Consider the following 19,631-nt stretch of genomic DNA (forward strand, 5'->3'; position numbering starts at 1 on the left):
GGAAATTGGTCAGATAATACCTCTTGGAAGAGAAGGATTTAGGGGAAGATCTTGTGAGATATAATAAGACCTCTCTCAGTCCCAGATAGTAAGTTAAAGTGAAACTCTGCATAGTGCTTTGCACACAGTAAGCACTCAATAAATATGATTAAATGAACAAATGAAAACTTCTGAAAATTGGAATGGGGAGAATTTGCCAAGAAGGATGAGAGATCCTTAAATATTGAGGACATATGAACACCCTAGATGATAATATAGGTTCATTTAAAAATAATAATGATGGTATTCGTTAATTGCTTACTATGTGCCAAGCACCGTTCTATGTGCTGGGGGAGATACAAGATTATAAGGTTGTCCCAGGTGGGGCTTACAGTCTTAATCTCCATTTTACAGATGAGGTAACAGTCTTAATCTCCATTTTACGGATGAGGTAACTGAGGCACAGAGAAGGTAACAGATTTGCCCAAATTCATACAGCTGACAAGTAGTGGAGCCAGGATTAGAACACACGACCTCTGACTCCCATGTCCAGGCTTTTTCCACTAAGTCAAGCTGCTTCTCATTTGGAATCCACCCCAGAGCACAAAGCACATGAGTCATGGATGACCCATCATGTAAGGGGAATTTTTGCTTTGTGTGTGCTCCCTTTCAAGTTCTGGGAAAAGTCCCTCCCTCTATTTACTTGCTACTCCTACTTCTCTTCCAAGCTGAAAACTTTTGAGCATGTGTGTAGGTGGAGTGAAATACAATTCTTCCTTATTCCTGTACCTATTTCTTCTTATTCGCTGTGTAAGTATGATAAATCCTGCCAGTTAAAATATAAAAAATGAGCTTTCAATATCCCAGTAAATGCCTTTAATGAACCCAGCATGGGTACTTAGATTCAAAACTTAATCGTGGTATATCATGAGGTCATGAGTTCGAATCCCAGCTCTGCCACTTGTCAGCTGTGTGACTGTGGGCAAGTCACTTAACTTCTCTGGGCCTCAGTTACCTCATCTGTAAAATGGGGATTAAGATTGTGAGCCCCATGTGGGACAACCTGATTCCCCCGTGTCTCCCCCAGCGCTTAGAACAGTGCTGTGCACATAGTAAGCGCTTAACAAATACCAACATTATTATATCACAGTCCTGTTATCCTCAGTGGCACCTACCTCGCTGAGTCCTGTTTTCAGATTAGGCTATTAGATGTTTTAGGCAACAGCAAAGAACATAGTTTCTGAAAAGGCTCAGGGGCATTGAGACCATTTGTTCAATCTAATATGCTGGATTTAGAGAAATATTTTGCCATGGCTAATGGTGCACCTATGTCTAAAAGATGTCATCAAAACTTCTAATGTGTCTAATTGCATAACTTGGTAAAACTGGGAGCCAAAGAGAGGGAATTTGTGGAAAACAAAGAAGTCTATGCATGGAGTTGAATTCTCAAGCCTTCTCCATAGAACTTTGAAGTCAATGGACATTCCAGACACAGAGGGCATACACAATTCTGGGGAGCAGATGGACATCAGATGGCATATGGATTTCACTGTATTCGATTGTCACCAGATCATGGCTTACTTGTGCTGAAAGCCATCTTAAACATGTGTGCACTAAATATAGAAGTAGGGAAGAGAGGGAATAGGAAGTGTTTTAATAAAAAATTACAATTATTATGTAAATATATCTGAAGGAGAATGAATGGTTAAATATGTCCATCATTCATACATAATGAAACCATTTTACTGTGGTCACAAGTCAATGTGATAATATAGATTTCATTTGGTTTTCTCCAAGTTCCATTTGACCCATGTCCAGCTTTAAAAGAGATCCTTAAGATGCCTATGTGTGATTCATTGGAAATATGAAAGAGGGGAATAACAAGCAACATTTCTTTCACTGGGGAGAAATTTGAATTGGTCTAGCAGCTGAACTCCTATGGAATGATGTTCAAGAGTTTACAAGAATTGAGATTTGCCATTTCTTGGCAATGGGAAATGGGATATGTATAAATATATAGGTGATTTTTTTTTTAAAAAAATTCCACATCACATTTAATTATTCTAAGGTTTTCACTATTATTTTTAAGGAATTGTTTAAATACATCCTTCCTTTGAAAACTAAATGTAGAATGCTATTAATGCTCTGAAATTCTAGGGTTCTTTGGATAAATTGATAGAGATATTAATTTATTTCAACTACAGGTTGTCAGATTCTTTACTTTTCTTGAGTTAATCACAACACATCAAGTGGAGGCAAGAGCATACAGCATAGCATAAATGTACTGCTTTGGTAATCTTTCTGAGCCTAGCAAATATTTTTCATAGAACAGAGAAAAATGTTTCAAGGCTATAAAAGTTTATTTCTTTTGGCTGGAAAAAGTGTTTTGAACAAGTAACTTGCTGAAATGAGGCTTGATGATACACTAACCTATGAGAAACTATTTTAGGGACACAGAAAATAAGGCTACAGTAATGATTCAGTAGAGAATTGATCTGTAAAGCCTATGTATTTCCTACATTGTCTAGCATTTTTATTATGCAATTTTTTCTCTATTTGCTCATCTTCCTGCTAGATTTATTGTTCTGTTTCCATTTTTTTTTCCCCTTAAGGTAGTTTAGTCCACCCAGAAAGAGGTTAATGGGTTTGAAAAAAAATAAAGAGAGCCTGTGTTGATGTTATAAAGACATAAACAGCTTTAATGATCAGTCTCCTTGAGTTTCTGTCTTTCTTGTACTTTGTCATCATCATTATAACAATTATCAATACTATTTATTGAGCATTACTTTGTGCTACACACTATGCTAGTTTGAACACCCCCAAAAAACTCTAAGATGCCTTTCTCACCTTCCTTCTCTACTTTTTTATACTAATCCTCACTGATGTTTCTGATGATTCCCCCTATCCTCCCTTTTCCCTTTACTCATCAACTCCATACAATTACCACTCTGCCCCTCCTCACCCTCTCACCAATTTGGACATGCACTGTATTTCACCATCACTTTTCTTTGAATTATTTTATTCTCATGGGTTCTGAAACCCCACTCTCTGAATGCAACCTCTAGACCCTCCTTCGACCAATCTTTCCCCACTCAGAGACCTCTGATCTCTAGTCTCATTCTGCTCATCCCAAGCCATCATGCCCCACTTGGACTTTAATCAGCCTTCCTTTCAGTACATAAATTCAATACATTCAACACTGTCCTTTCTGCCAAACTCAACTCCCTTGCCCCCATGGCCTAGTGGATAGAGCAGGGCCTGGTAGTCAGAGGACATGGTTTCTACTCCTGGCTCCGCCAATTGTCTCCTGGGTGATCTTGGGCAATTCACTTCATTTTTCTGTGTCTCAGTTCCCTCATTTGTAAACTGGTGATTAGGACAGTGAGCTTCATGTGAGACAACTTGATGACCTTTTATCTACCCCAGCTCTTGGAACATAGCTTGGCACATAGTAAGCACTTAACAAATACTGTAATTATTATCTTATTCCATCCACTGTGAGCCACCAATACCTGATCCCTGGCTCATCTTCCCCCTTTGCTTCCTGTACTCTTACCATGGCACACTATTAGTAGATATGCAGTCACCAGGCCAGGCTTGGCCATTTCAAGTACATCTACACCTGATATTAACCCTGCCTTCTCTTTCTTAGAACAACTTTACTTTTCTTCCTTCAGCTACTCAAATACATCACTCCCACCATTTATCAATTATTCCTAACTTTTAACTCCCTCCTGAAATTGGTAGTCCTCCCATCTACCCCCTCTCTTTACTCTGATGGCCTTGTCAACTACTACATGGACAAAATCAAAACCATAAAGAATGAGCTCTTTCCCAACTCAACATCTACACTCACTCTTCTCAGCAGCTTCTCAAGAGGAGATCTCTCACTTGCTCTCAAAATCTATCCCTTCTTCCTTTCTGTCTTCTCACCTTCTAAAACCATCTGTGCCAATTCTTCCCTTCCTGACGCCTTCTGAAACTACTCTTTCCCTAACAGCATCCTTTCTTTTCTGTTAAACATGTCCACATCTTCTGTAGCCTACAAAAATCCATCCTCTTCATTTGTATTTCTTTAGTATTTGTAGTCACTCTCAGCACTTTTGTATTTGTGCACTTTCTCAATTGAACATTCAATTATCATCACTACACTTATAAAAGTAGTTCAATGCCTATTTCATACTAATATTAATGCTAATACTAATAATAGTTAAGCTCTTACTATGTGCTAAGAGCTGTGGTAGATAGAATATAGTCTGATTGGACACAATCACTGCCCATATGGAATCACAGTCTTTGGGGGAAGGAAATAAGATATTTAATCCCCATTTTACAGATGAGGAAACTGAGTCACAGAAAAATGATGACTTTCCTAAGGCTACTTAACAGGCAGTTGACAAGAGTTGGCTTAGAACAAAGGCCTACTGAATTTTAGTCCTGTGTTCTTTCCAGCAGGCAGAGTGAAAGCTCTTTGTGGATAGGGAAGGTGTCACTTCTTAGGTTTGTACTTTCTAAGCATTTAATAGAATGAAGTCCACCAAATGGGTGCTGAGTAACTACTACCACTACTATTATTATTTTAGATTCTGTGGCACCTTCCAGCTATCAGTCAATCTCCCACTCATATTTACATTTCTTGAATTGGATGAATAGACTAGCTTTCTCCAATTTCTCTAAAATCCTTCTTGACCTTCTTTAATCTGGTTTCTAGCTTCTTCAGTCCCCTGAAACTGCTCTCTCCAAAGACACTGATTATCTCCTTCTTGCCAAACCCAGCATACTTTACCTAATTTCTCTCAGTCTGTCAGCTGCCTTTGGCACCGTGGACCATTCCCTTCTCCTGGAAAAATGATCTGACCTTTGTTTTACTGACAAAGCGTGGCTCTGTATTCTAATATTATCTCTTTGGGCAATTCTCACTTCACAGGCTTCTTCTCTGCCCCCCACACTTCAACTATGGGCATTGCGTATGCCTCTGGACTCTGTTCTGGGTCCTGTTTATTTTGCTGAAAGATGAACAGAAAAATATCTTTTGAATTATGGTCAGAGCATATCACATATTTCTCTTGAGCCATGAGTTCATAACATACATAGGTTTCTGCAACTGATGGTGGATCTCCAATACAACTAGGTTGTGTGCTCCTGGAGGGTGAGGATCTGTGGTAAGGAAATGAAGGCTTTTGGTTTTTCCAGTTGTAGTTCTTCTTTCCTCAGCTGGATATTGGCAGACAAGGTAACTTCCAACCTCAGCCAGAGACATCTCTAAGTTTTTCAAAGTGCCCACAGATGGAAAACTCTGTCCCATATTTGTCCAGAGAGAATTTTCAGTGTCATCAGGAGAGTGTGGACATTAGTACAGAAGATGCAGAGTTTGGAAGTATGCAGTCCAGAGTAAGAGATTCAATCTCTCAATCTCTCAGTGGTGTTTATTGAACACTTACTGTGTGCAGAGCATTGTACTAAGCACTTGGGAGAGTACAACAAAGTTAGTAGGCATATCCTCTGCCCAAAAGGTCTTACAAACTAGATGGGGAGACATAGGGAGAAAAATTATCTGGGCATAATTTACTGGTTTGGGGAGAGACTGGAAACAGGGAGTTGGCAAGGAAGCTGTTGATGTTATCAAGGCAGGATAAGGAAGTGCTTGGAATAGCAGAGTAGCAGTTTGGATGGAGAGGTTGTTGTGAAAGTAGAACCGACAGGATTTGGTTCCAGATTGAATATGTGGGTTAAATAAGAGTGAGTTTCATATAATGCCAAGTTTAGGGCCTTTGAGGATCGTGCCATTGTTAACAGTGATAGGACAGACGGGAGGAGGACTGAGTTTGGGTAGGAAGATGAGGAGTACTGTTTTGAACATGTTACGTTTGAGATCTCAGCAGGACATCCAAGTAGAGATCGAGTGTATTTATCGAGTGCTTACTATGTGCAGAGCACTGTACTAAATGTTTGGGAGTGTACAGCACAACAGAATTTGCAGTCGCATTTCCTTCCCATGACAAGCTTACAGTATAGATGGGGAGACAGAATTAATATGAATAGATAATTTACAATACATAATTTAAATATATGTAATAAGTGTTGTGGGGTTGGGGGTCGAGTAGTAATAATAATAATGTTGGTATTTGTTAAGTACTTACTCTGTGCAGAACACTGTTCTCAGCACTGGGGTAGATACAGGGTAATCAGGTTGTCCTACGTGAGGCTCACAGTCTTCATCCCCATTTTACAGATGAGGTAACTGAGGCCCAGTGAAGTTAAGTGACTTGCCCACAGTCACACAGCTGACAAGTGGCAGAGCTGGAATTTGAACCCATGACCTCTGGCTCCCAAGCCCGTGCTCTTTCTACTGAGCCATGCTCCACCACTTGATAATAATGATTGTGGTATTTGGTTAGCACTTCCTGTCTGCCAGGCACTGTACTAAGCGCTGGGGAGGATACAAGCAAATCAGTTTCGACACAGTCCCTGTCCCACCTGGGGCTCACAGTCTAAATAATGGTGGTATTAGTTAAGCGCTTACTGTGTGCCAAGCACTGTTCTAAGCCCTGGGGAATATATAAAGTAAATCAGGTTGTCCCATGTGGGGCTAACGGTCATCATCCCCATTTTACAGATGAGGTAAGTGGGGCCCAGAGAAGGTAAAAAAGTTGCAAAAAGTCACACAGCTGATGAGTGGCGGAGCCAGGATTAGAACCCACAACCTCTGACTCCCATGCCCGGGCTCTTGCCACTAAGCCATGCTGCTTCCTGCCTGCTGTTTGACCTTGGGCAACTCATTTAACTTTCCTGAGCCTCAGTTCCCTTGCCTCCAAAATGGGGATTGAGAGTGTGAGCCCCGTATGGGACAGGGCCTGGGTCCAACCTGGTTACCTTGTATATATCTCAGCATTTAGAAAAGTGCTTAGCACATAGTAAGTGGTTTACAGTTTTACGGTTGATGGAAACCAAGGCCTAGGGAAACTGTGAGCTCACTGTGGGCAGGAAATGTGTTTATTGTTATATAGGGCTCTCTCAAAGGCTCAGTACAGTGCTCCGTACACCATGAGTGCTCAATAAATAATAATGATGGTATTTGTTAAGCACTTACTATGTGTCAAGCACTGCTCTCAGGACGAGAGGGGCAGCAGGGAGGCCATTTATTGTCCTAGTGGACTTTCCCAAGCACTTAGTACAGTGCTCCGCACGCAGTAAGCGCAAAGGTCACAGATTGAAGATGTTCTGAAGGCAGGAGGAAATACAAGGTGGCAGAGGAGAGAAATCAGGGCTGGAGATGGATATGTGGGAATCATCTGCTTAGAGATGGTAGTAGAAGCTGTGGGAGAAAATGAGTCATCCAAAGGATTGGATGCAGATGGAGATTCTTGAGAGACACCCACAGTCAGAGGGTGGGAGGCAGAGGAGGAGCTAGCTAAAGAGACTGAGTAAAGGAGTTCAGAGAGATAAGAAAAGAGCCAAGAGAGGACAGTGTTAGTGAAGGTTAGATAATGCTACTAGTAGAAGGGGGTAGTCCAAACTGTCAAAGGCAGCTGAAAGATCAAGGACAATTAGGAGGAATAGAGGATGCTGGATTTGGCTAGAAGCAGGTCATTGGTGGCTATTGAAAGGACAGTTTCTGTGGAGTTAAAAGTGTGAAACCAGAATGGAGGGGGTCGAGGAGAGAATTGGAGGTGAGGAAGTGGAAGCAGCAGGAGTAGACAACTCAGTCAACGTATTTGGAGAGGAATGGTAGGAGGGAGATGGGGTGATAACTGGAGGGAGTGGCGGGGTCAAGGGAGGGCATTTGGCCTTCTGCCTTGCAGTAAAATAGATAAAAACTATTTTCCTCCCCTCATCAGATAGATGATTGTCCTCAAATCTCTCCTTAAATCACCCCTCTTCCAACAAATGTTCCCTGAGCAATTTCTTAGTACCCCAAACCATATCATTTCTTTCTGCTATCTCTATGAACATGTTTATAGCCTATTTTAACACTCATGTTTATGTACATATGTACACATATATTTGTTCAGTTAATTTATTTTGAAGATTATAACGGTCATTTTTATTTTTAGGTTTTCTGCTTCAATAGAGTGTAAGCTCCTTGCAGGTGGGGAATTTGTCATTTTGTTTTTTGGTAATTCCTCAATGCCAAGTGCATTGTACCAAGCAGATAATTAATAAACCCCACCACTATCAATCAGCATAATTATTGAGTGTTTAATGTGTGCTGAGCACTCTGCTAAACACTTGAGAAAATACAATGCAACCGAGTTGATAGAAGTGATTCCTGCCTTACAGAGCGTTCAGTCTAGAGGGCGAGACAGACAATAAAATAGTAAAGTATAATAATATTTAAATCCAGTTGATTGGTTGTATGATAGTACTTGTGGTACTACTAGAGAAGCAGCATGACATAGTAGAAAGAGTGCAGGCAGGGAGTCAGAAGGTCATGAGTTCTAATTCTCACTCTGCTGCTTGTCTGCCATGTGACCTTGGGCAAGTGACTTCACTTCTCTGTGCCTCAGTTACCTCATCTGTAATTGAGGGGATTGAGACTGTGAGCCCTATGTGGGACAGAGACTGTGTTCAACACTATTTACTAGTGTCCACCCTAGTGCTTCATACAGTCCCTGTCACACAGAAAGTGATTAGCAAATGCCCTCACTGTTATCATTATTACTACTCTGCCCCTGTAAGTTCTGACTCTGCTTATTCCCTGAAGTAAGAGCTTGGCTCACTTTATCTTGTAGTATAGTGATGCTGGGTCTGTGGTTCTGGAATCAATGCAAGCTTTCAGCAGTTTATGACATAAATTTATAAAGAATCTGATTCACAAGCCCTTAATCAACTCTAGCAATTATTCTGGACCCTCCCCTTCACAGATTATGGTTGTAATCATTCTATGCAGTTATAAATATTGTTTTTCTAGAGAGGTTCAAAGCATATTATAAGTTTTTCTTCTGTTATCAATGACACCATTGTGAGACAAACAGGTGGCAAGTATTACTATCAGGAAAATTGGACCCTAAAGCAACTACGATTTGACTAAGGTCATAGTTAGTGGAAATGGGGTTTAGGAATTGAACCCATGCCTCCTGGCTCCATTAAACCCACGAGGCTAAACTGAAGAGATCTGCTGCACTCTTCTAAGGCTCTGCCGAGATGACAGAAACCTGGTTCCAATTACCCTCTCTCACCTCAGTCTACCCCCCCCCCCCCCATTAGAGTGCTACCCTACAGACTGAGAGCTCAATTTTATCACCGCATTCCTTTCTGGAAAATGTGATGATAAAGTTTGCTGATTTTTTTTAACCTTTCCCATGTTGGATCACATAATCTACATCTCATTTCCCTAAATTCTGGGGTGAAACCTGACGAGATGTTAGTCCTGGTGCTTTTGTGGGTGGTGGAGGGAGTATGGGCATGGAGGAAGGTGTGGCATTGGAAAACAAATCTCTGCCACCAGTGGGCAGGGAAAGTGGCTATCAACTGTGTTACAGCGTATTCTCCCAAGGTCCTAGTAGAGTGCTCTGCACAGAGTAAGTGCTCAATAAATGTGATTAATTGATTTATCTCCCACTGAATGCAGCTCACACGAATAATAATAATAATGTTGTATTTGTTAAGCACTTACTATATGCCAAGTACTGTTCTAAGCTCTGGGATAGATACAAGGTCATTAGGTTGTCCCACTTGGGGCTCACAGTCTTAATCCCCATTTTATAGATGAGGTCTCTGAGGCACAGAGAAGTTAAGTGACTTGCCCAAAGTCACCCAGCTGACAAGTGGCAGAGCTGGGATCAGAATCCACTACCTCTGACTCCCAAGCCCGTGTTCTTTCCACTAAGCCACGCTGTTTCTCTGCTAGACGATGAGTGAGTTCTAAAGGTGCCTATTTGTGTAATTACCATCAATGGTATTTATTGAACACTTACTATAAACAGAGCACTGTACTAAGCACTTGGGAGGATACCATACACTAGAGTTGGTAGACAGGTTCCTTGCCTACAAAGAGATTTCATTCTAGAAGGGGAGACATTAATATGGACAAAGTGGAGCACACTGACTTCTCTTCCAAATTACGCCTCAGGAAAAGTGTGTCGTAGTTGGAATGATGAAAGCAGATGATATGGAGATGGTGTCTTTTATTTGTGCTGGCCTAATCTGAGCTAGAATGGTGCCTTCATGGAGAGGAACTTCTGAACTGAAAGGAAAATTGGATCCAGATGATTCCCGGAGAAAGGAGTGTTCAACTCCCTGAAGTTGATCCCTTGTCCTGTCCATCAGTCTGAAACACTTTACTAACCAGCCTAGAAGCTAATAAGGACTTACAACATTACAATCTTTCTTGTTTAAATTCCTGAAGCATCGTACTATCTGCCAGTTTATCAAGAGGACTGTCATTTTGGTAAGGCAAAGGGATGAAAAAAACACACTCAGTGAAGAATCCCATACCAAGAGGAATGCTATTAATTTTTGCAAAGCATCCACCTCATCGACTACATTTCACTTAAGTGAGCCCTGGATGTGCTATGGAGTCAAGAGAATTTTGACATCTAATATTTTTTTTTTAATAACTGAAAGCTTCTTGTCTTTCATAGTGTTGCATTCAAAAAGACCAGCTTAAATGGAAAGAAATAGATATAGAAATTACAGCGGGTGTATTTCAGCACATCCTTCTAAAAAATGATTCTATTTCTATTTTGATTATATAAACAGTGCTTTTGTTACCTGTCAGATTGCATTTCTTCTCAGCAGTTAAAGGACCAGCTAAAACTTGCAAACCCCATAGTTATATCTCTGCTTATCCTTCTAGATTTAGTTGGGGAGGACGAAGAGAAGTAGCAGCCTCATTTATTGAATGCACACTTGCTATGTGGTACTGAATTAGTGCTTGGGAAATGCAGAAAGTTGAAGTGACATATTCCTGTTCACTAGGAGTTTATACTCTAAGGGGATAGATGAATATGAAAAGATTTACAACCAGCATGGTCAAAATAAATAAATGAAGAAGATGCATATAGATGGGTGCTAAGGAGAATGTAAATTGGCTGACAAATGCTAAAGTTGTCTGAAGTGATAATATAGCTCAAGGTGCTGGGAAATTAATCAGAGAAAGATTGTTGGAGAAGGAGGGATTTTCATCTTGAGGACAGGGATTATGTCTAATAAACTCTGTTGTACTCTCCCAAGTGCTTAGTATATTGTTCTGCAGACAAACTGATTGCTTGGACGGATGTGATGGTCTGTTTATTGGAGTAGTTCCAAATTGTGGAAACCACAAGAGCAAGGAGAAAGAAGTAGGACAATTGACCTGATTTGCTTGTATCCACCCCAGCACCTTCTTACAGTGCCTTACACACTGTAAGTACTAAAGTTGTATCAGAATAATACAAGAATGATTATTATTATTATTATTGATTGAGAGCAGGGCATAGCTAGAAGGTTGACTTGGAATGAGTGATCTGGGGAATGTGTGAAAATAGTGAGAAGCACCATGGCCAAGTGGCAAGAGAACAGGCCTGGAAGTCAGAGGACCTGGGTTCTAATCCCAGCTCCTCCACTTACCTGCTGTGTGACCTTGGGCAAGTCATTTAATTTATCTCTGCTTAAGTTACCTCATCTGCAAAATGGGGATTATGACTATGAGCCCCAAGCATATAGTAAATGCTCAATAAATACGATTGACTGAATAAATGAATGTAGGAGATTGACTGTGTCCATCTAATTAACTTGCATCTATCCCAGCACTTAATGCAGTGTCTGACACATAAGTACTTAACAAATACCATTAAAAAGAGTGGTATGGTAAGGTAAGATGATGGAGAGTCTTGAGCCAACTGTGAGAAGTTTTTGATGTGAAGATACATAGGAACCAGTGGAGAGTTTGAATGATAGGAGAGATGTGATCAAGCAATAAATCAATCGAGGACAAATGTTTAGTGCTTACTATACTCAGAGCATGGTAAGTATGATTCAATAGACTTGGTTAACATGAAACCTGCCCATACGTAGTTTACAGTCTACTGAGGGAGATCAACAATAAAATAAATTACAAATAGGGGAAATAGTACAGTATAAAGATATGTTCATAAGGGCCATGGTTTTAAGATAAGTACCAAAGAATTTAAGGGTTATTCAGCTAAGTGCAGAGGCAATGCTTCAGGAAGATGATCTGTGCAGTGATACATAGTAGAGATCAGCGTGGGAAAAAGCTGGAGTCTGGGTGGCCAGCAAAGAGTTGTAAACCCAATAATCCAGCCATGGCTAGATCAGAACATGTGCCAGGTGATAGCAGTTTGTGTGATGGGGCAAGGGGGAGGCATTGCAGGAAAGATCAATACAACAGAATTAGCAGTCATGTTCCCTGCCGACTATGCGCTTACCGTCTAGAGTACAATTATAAGAGTTGGTAGGCACGTTCCCTGCCCACAACAAGCTTATAGCCTAGAGTACCACATGAAGAAAGTTGAAGAAAGTTGAATAGGTACAAAGTTCTCTAGCCCCTTACATTCTAGAACCTAGTCAGCATGGGCATTCACCAAAACAGACAGATTACCACAAAGGAGGACTGCAGGAATCTATCTGTTAAATTGTTACATTGTACTCTCTCAAGCTCTTAGTGTAGTGCTCTGCATACAAGAAGCACTCAGTAAATATGAATGACTGACTGACTGACTGACTGACAGAGATAGAACTTCTCTCATCTACTTTCTCCCCCGTTCCCCATGTCTCTAGTCTTCTCTGTCCCCTCCGACAATCAGTCCTCATCACCCTTAGGATTGCCCTACCTTCTCTCAAAGATGACCAGAATTAGGGCCACTGCTGGGTATGGATAAAGCACAGAAATAGAATGAAAAACCTAGTTGGAATAGTTAAAGATGAGGTTCCTCTGGAAGAAGCAAAGTGGAACAGTCTTGTCTTATGCTGTCAAGTCATTTCTGACCCATAGCGACACCACGGACACATCTCTCCTAGAATTCCCCTCTCTCCAACTGCAATCATTCTGGTAGTGTAGCCATAGAGTTTTCTTGGTAAAAATACAGAAGTGGCTTACCATTGCCTCCTTCCGCGCAGTAAATTTGAGTCTCCACCCTCGACTCTCTCCCGTGCTACTGCTGCCCAGTTTTGACTTGTAGCAGATTGCCTGCCACTTGCTAGCCACTGGCCAAGCTAGGAATGGAATGGGTATGCCTCTGCTTGACTCTTCCTTCCATAGCTGAGACTGGTAGAGTTCTGGAAACTCTCCAGGTGCAACTCTGAGAGGGGAGTCAGATAGCAGGGTGAGGTAAAGGAGGCCAAGTAGTCTGGAAGCAGCTTAGCTTAGTGAATAGAGTATGGCCTGGGAGTCAAAAGTTCATGAATTTTAATCCTTTCTCTGCCACTTGTCTACCGTGTAACCTTGGGCAAATCACTTCACTCCTCTGGACCTCATCTCTCAAATGGGAGTTGAGACTGTGAGCCCCACGTGGAATAGAGACTGTGTCCAACCCAGTTTGCTTGTATCTACCCCAGTTCTTAGTACAATGTCTGGAATCTATTAAGTGTTTAAATGCCATAATTAGTATTATTATATTATTATCATTATGTGGCAAATGCTTCTGAAGCTAAGATTGAGGTTCTCAGTGCTGAATCCTAGGGTAGTAGACCCTACTCATTGTCTTGTAATGAGTCTGGAGAACTTTCAGAAGGGAGGTAATGAAGAGACCTGAGGCAACACATAGAAGATGACTTTGGCTTCCTTGATTGGAATTTGCAGATAGGGAACATGTTTGTTGCAGAGCTAAATGCTTGGCCATTGAGTTGAAGAGGAAGGTTTGAATTTGGGATAGATATTGATAGCAAATGGTAGCAAATTGGATGCTAGACTCATTTAGAACACACAGTACTTCAGCTGAGAACAGAGGGGATCTGTTACTTTTGAATTATGTCAGAGGACTATAGCAATTGAATTTCTCATTTTAAGAACTCACAGGTGATTTTAATATAAAGACCACCGGATGGAAAACCAATAAAGGAAAAAAAAGGGCAGAGATTTATATATAAAAAGCCATAAATGCTGCTTTCTGATCAGAACTGAGTATATTTTCTATGTGAAATATCAGATATAAACTGTCATAGCCATACTTGCAGCTGTATGCAAATGAATGTTAATTATCATATGCAAGTACAATAAGGTCTCTTCAAATCCTGGGGTTAAGTTTCTGGCAAAATCTGTGTTCCAGGAGTTGGAGAATTACTGTTTGTAATTATAAAAATATGTACTGGCGTAGGCATATTTTTTAATGTAAACCCTTTCTTCTCCATCCATACTGCTATGATGTTAATACAGTCATTTATCCTATCCTGCCTGGATTACTGCATCAGTCTTCTTGCTGACCTCCTAGCCTACTGTCTTGCCCCACTCCAGTCCATACTTACTTGACACATAGTAAGTGCTTAAATACCACTATTATTATTACTTCACTCTACTTCCCAGATCATTTATCTTCAAAAACATTTTGGACACGTCACCCCACGCCTCAAAAAACTCCATCTCTATATCAAACAAAAACTCCCTCTCCATTGGCTTTAAACCACTCCATCATCTTGCGCCCTCCTACATCATCTCATTTCTCTCCTTTTATAACCCAGTCTGCACACTTTGCTTCTCTTATGCTAAGATCCTCACTGTGTCTCTATCTTGCCTGTCTCACCGCCAACCCCTAACCCACATTCTGCTTCTGGCCTGGAACGACTTCCCTCCTCTCATTCATTCATTCATTCATTCATTCATTCATTCAATCTTCTTTACTGAGTGCTTACTGTATGAAGATTACTGTACTAAGCGCTTGGAAAGTATAATTCAGCAACAGATAGAGACAATCCCTACACAGCAACAGGCTCACAGTCTAGAAGGGGAAGATAGACAACAAAGCAAACCAAGTAGACAGACATGAATACCATCAAAATAGATAAATAAAATCATAGATATATACACATCATTAATAGAGTAATAAATATGTACAAATGTACACAAGTGTTGTGGGTAGGGGAAGAGGATAGAGCAGAGGGAGGGAGTAGGAGCAATGGGGAGGGGAAGAGGAGCAGAGGGAAAAGGGGGGTCTCAGTCTGGGAAAGTCTCCTGGAGGAGATGAGCTCTCAGTAGGGCTTGGAAGAGGGGAAGAGAGTTAGTTTGGCGGATGTGAGGAGGGAGGGAATTCTAGATCAGAGGTAGGACGTGGGCCAGGGGTCGACGGCAGGACAGGTGAGAACGAGGCACAGTGAGGAGGTTAGCAGCAGAGGAGCAGAGTGTGTGGGCTGGGCTGGAGAGGGAGAGAAGGGAGGTGAGGTAGGAGGAGGCAAGGAGCTGGAGAGCTTTGAAGCCAATTGTGAAGAGTTTTTGCTTCATATGATGGTTTATAGGCAACCACTGGAGATTTTTGAGGAGGGGAGTGACATGTCCACAGAGTTTCTATAGAAGGATAATCCGGGTAGTGGAGTGAAGTATAGACTGAAGCAGGAAGAGACAGGAGGATGGGAGATCAGAAAGGAGGCTGGTGCAATAATGCAGTTGGTATATTATAAGAGATTGTATCAATTTGGATGGAGAGAAAAGGGCAAATCTTGGTGATGTTGTGAAGGTGAGACTGGCAGATTTTGGTGATGGATTGGATGTATGGGGTGAATGAGAGAGCAGATTCAAGGAAGACACCAAGGTTGCAGGCTTGTGAGATGGGAAGGATAGTAGCGCCGTTCACAGTGACAGGAAAGTCAGGGAGAGGACAGGGTTTGGGAGGGAAGGTAAGGAGCTCAGTCTTGGACATGTTGAGTTTTAGGCAGTGGGTGGACATACAGGTAGAGACGTCCTGGAGGCAGGAGGAGATACGAGCCTGGAGGGAAGGGGAGAGAACAGGGAAGGAGATGTAGATTTGGGTGTCATCTGCGTAGAGACAACCAGCACCTAACACTTATCACAGCTTGGAGAAAAAAGATTTTTGCTAGTAACACCTACCCACCTCCATTCTTCCTTTCATAAATACAGCATCGCCTAATTCAGTATCAAAATTGCCCAACAGCTTTTACCAGAAAGGATAAAAAAAACCCACTCTCCCCTGCTTCAAAGACTTATTGAAGACATATCTCCTCCAAGAGCCCTTCCCAGACTAAGTCCCACTTTTCCTCAACTCCCACTGTCCTCTGTGTCACCCTGACTTGCTCCCTGTACTCTTCCCCTGTCCAAGCCCCAAAGCACTTATGTAAATATCTGTAATTTTATTTATTTGTATTGATGTCTGTCTTCCCTACTTTAGACTGTGAGTTTGTGGACAGGGAATGCCACTGTTTATTGTTGTATTTTACTTTGCCAAGCACTTAGTACAGTGTTGTGCAAACAGTAGAGAAGCAGCAAGGATTAGTGGAAAGAGCATGGGCTTGGGAGTCAGAAGTCGTGAGTTCTAATCCCAGCTCCGCCACATAGCTATGTGACTTTGGGCAAGTCACTTAACTTCTCTGTGCCTGTTACCTCAACTGTACAATGGGGATTATGACTGTGAGCCCCACATGGGACACCCTGATTACCTTGTATCTACCCCAGTGCTTAGAACAGTGCTTGGCACATAGTAAGCGCTTAACAAATACCACCATTAATATTATTATTAGTAGTAGTAAGTGCTCAAAAAAGACGACTGAATGAATGAATGAATGTAAATTTGAAATGATGCTGTGCCGTACACAGATTAACAAACTCTTCAATGACTCTGGGTTGGCTATTTTGAGAAGGAAAACACAGATTTGTCGTTCGTAATCGAAAAGGACACCTCCAATTGTACAGTTCACCTTAGCAGTGACTGCATAGCTGAAAAGGCCAATGCAGGATACACAGTCCCATGTACATTGGGTACACAAAATTGTTGTCGTTTGTTGTGGTGGTGTACTTAATGTTTCCAGTTCTTTGTGCTCTTTTCTCTTTGGCTCTTTTTTTTTTTTTTGGTTGTTTTTTTCTCAGATGAAGGTTTTGCTCGAACAGCCACTCCCTGTTTGATTACAGTGAACTATGCTGGTCTATCAACAGCACTTGACTCTCAGTTTTCATCTGGGACACAAAATTTCCTTAGGTTTTGTTTTATCATGTCCTTAAAATGTTTCTTCTGCCCCCATTTTGCTTTTGGAGCTTCCATGACAGATTGGCACATTTTGTGCTAAGAAATAAAATCAGGTGAAATCCTTTAAGAGAAGCAATATGGCATAGTGGAGAGAGTAGGGACCTAGGAATTATTCATTCATTCATTCCTTCAATACTATTTATTGAGCATTTCCATGTGCAGAGCACTGTACTAAGCGCTTGGAATGTACAAATCGGCAATAGATAGAGACAGTCCCTGCCCTTTGACGGGCTTACAGTCTAATTGGGGAGACAGGCAGACAAGAACAATGGCAATAAATAGAGTCAAGGGGAAGAACATCTCATAAAAACAATGGCAAATAAGTAGAATCAGGGTGATGTACATCTCATTAAACAAAATAAATAGGGTGATGAAGATATATACAGTTGAGCGGACGAGTACAGTGCTGAGGGGATGGGACGGGAGAGGGGGAGGAGGAGGATGGGAGTACTGAGGGGGAGTCCCAACTCTGCCACTTGTCTGTCTAATAATAATAATAATAATAACAGTTGTATTTAAGTGCTTACTATGTTCCAAGAACTGAACCAAGTGCTGGGGAAGATAACAGGTAATTGGTTTGGACACAGTACCTGTCCCATTGTCTAAATCAAACAAACTTCCACCCAAAGAGGCACTTGAACCATGGACCATCAAATTAAAATTCTGATTCTTTACCTATTGAGCTATCCGGGCATGTCACTTAAATTATCTGTGCCTCGGTTCCCTCATCTGTAAATTGGGGATGAAATTGTGAACCGCATTTGGAACATGGACAGTGCCCAACCTGATTAGGTTTTATATGCCTCAGCACTTAGTAAGTGCCTGGCTCATAGTAAGCACTTAACATATACCATGATAAAAAAAAAATGATCCCATAAGAGAACATTTTATGGCACCTCCTGCTCTGTTGTCTAGATAGTTTTCATTAAGACATCACCAGACCTTCTGATGAGGGGAAGTGGGAGGCATGACTTTCCTCAAGAGCTGAAACCCAGCAGAGTCGTGGGGGATGGAGTCTGTCCAGGGACACTTGTAGAACTGCAGAGGTGGCTTGTGGAACATGTGCCCTGTTTCAAGACTTGTACCCCGGAGTGGTTTCTGGTGAGACACAGAAGCAGTCCATGAGCTGGGACAGAGCTGCTTCTTTTTGGCCACTGGCTTTGGGACTCACTTAGAGCCACTGCTGCTCTCATGGCTAAGGGAGACGAAAGGTTCCACAAGCAGCCGCCATGAATTGGTGCAAGGAACTTCCAGTCTCGGGGTTGAGGGAGGACAGGCGTTCCACAAATCTCCAACACAGACTTATCTGGGGCTGCTGCTGCTCTTAGGGCTGTGTATGGGGAGGGAGTTGGAGAGTTGTCTTTAGTTCTGCCCTGCACCTGTGTCATGAGCGGGGCGGAATCAGATGACATCATATGACTGGATGGGGGGAGAGGGGAGAAGCACCAACTTTGAATTGTAGTTCAACACTTTTACCTCGGGATTGGTAGAATTCATAGACTACCCAGATAACTGCATAAACCAACCAAACACCGTTTATGCAAAGAATGCCAGTTTTTTGCTTTGCTTAAATTATCTGTGCCTCAGTTCCCTCATCTGTAAAAGGGGGATGAAAATTGTGAACCCCATTTGGGACATAGCGTCTAACCTGACTCCTTCTGGTTTCCCAGTTTTAGCACTCCACAACAGGAGTTTTTTGGGTATCCCGCTGTCACTCATTCTCCCCTTATGCCCTACCCAACACACACTGCTATGGCCTAGGGTTTCTCCAGTTGAGAGATTATGAGGGTTATGAGGAATTTTGGACACTGGAAATGCTGAACAACTGCTTCATGGAGGCAGCAGTATGGCTGGTTATCATAATGTCCACTCTGTAGCATCACCCTGCCTCTGGCCACTGTTTTCGCTTACTCTACCAGTTTCTGCCCCTCCTTTGTTAGGGCCTTCTGTCTTGCACCAGACAAAGAAAAGGAATAGTTGCTCTTCTTTCTCTGCTACTTGGAATTCTTTCCATGTTGTTTTCATTAATTAGTGAGTGATGGGAAGCATAGAAACTTTTGGGATGGAAACATTTCGGGTCCAATGGCTTGATTCTGTCTCAACTCCCCTCCACCCTCATTAGAGAAAAAGGAATTTTGTCAACACGCCATAGAATAGTTAAAACAGAGGGCATAGAACACTGCTGGAAAGGTGACTTCTGTCCCTCTGTTTTCCTTATACCAGGTCAGACATTTATGTTTCAGTTTGATAGGAGGAGGGCAAGGAGGGCATGATAAATATTCCGAAGAAATGTTCTATCTGAGGAATGGTGTCATAGTATAAAATGATAATATTATCTGTCACAGAAATAGAAAAAGTAAAGTGAAGTGAACCCTCCAATAGAGAAAAGATTCAAAACTAGTCTCATTTTAAGAGGGCATCACAAAGTTTTTGGATAGAAGGTTATCATTTATTTACTAGCATTATTTTCAAGTAGCTCTGATGGCTTTTTTTTCTAATTCAGCAGCAAATCAATCAGTGTTTTTA

General features: G+C 41.6%; 1 protein-coding gene and 1 non-coding gene across 3 annotated transcripts in view; one reads left to right on the forward strand and one right to left on the reverse strand.

The window, feature by feature from the left end:
• The window catches only part of LOC114814718 (glypican-5-like), an 866,559-nt gene that overhangs the window by 746,306 nt on the left and 100,622 nt on the right, over positions 1-19,631 (forward strand). The gene's annotated exons all lie outside the window — the stretch shown is intronic.
• On the reverse strand, positions 13,093-13,230 carry LOC114817156. The gene has a single exon (XR_003765004.1). It is a non-coding gene; the product is annotated as a small nucleolar RNA SNORA7 (small nucleolar RNA).

This window comes from Ornithorhynchus anatinus, chromosome 1 (assembly GCF_004115215.2).
Source record: "Ornithorhynchus anatinus isolate Pmale09 chromosome 1, mOrnAna1.pri.v4, whole genome shotgun sequence".
NCBI classification, from domain to species: domain Eukaryota; kingdom Metazoa; phylum Chordata; class Mammalia; order Monotremata; family Ornithorhynchidae; genus Ornithorhynchus; species Ornithorhynchus anatinus.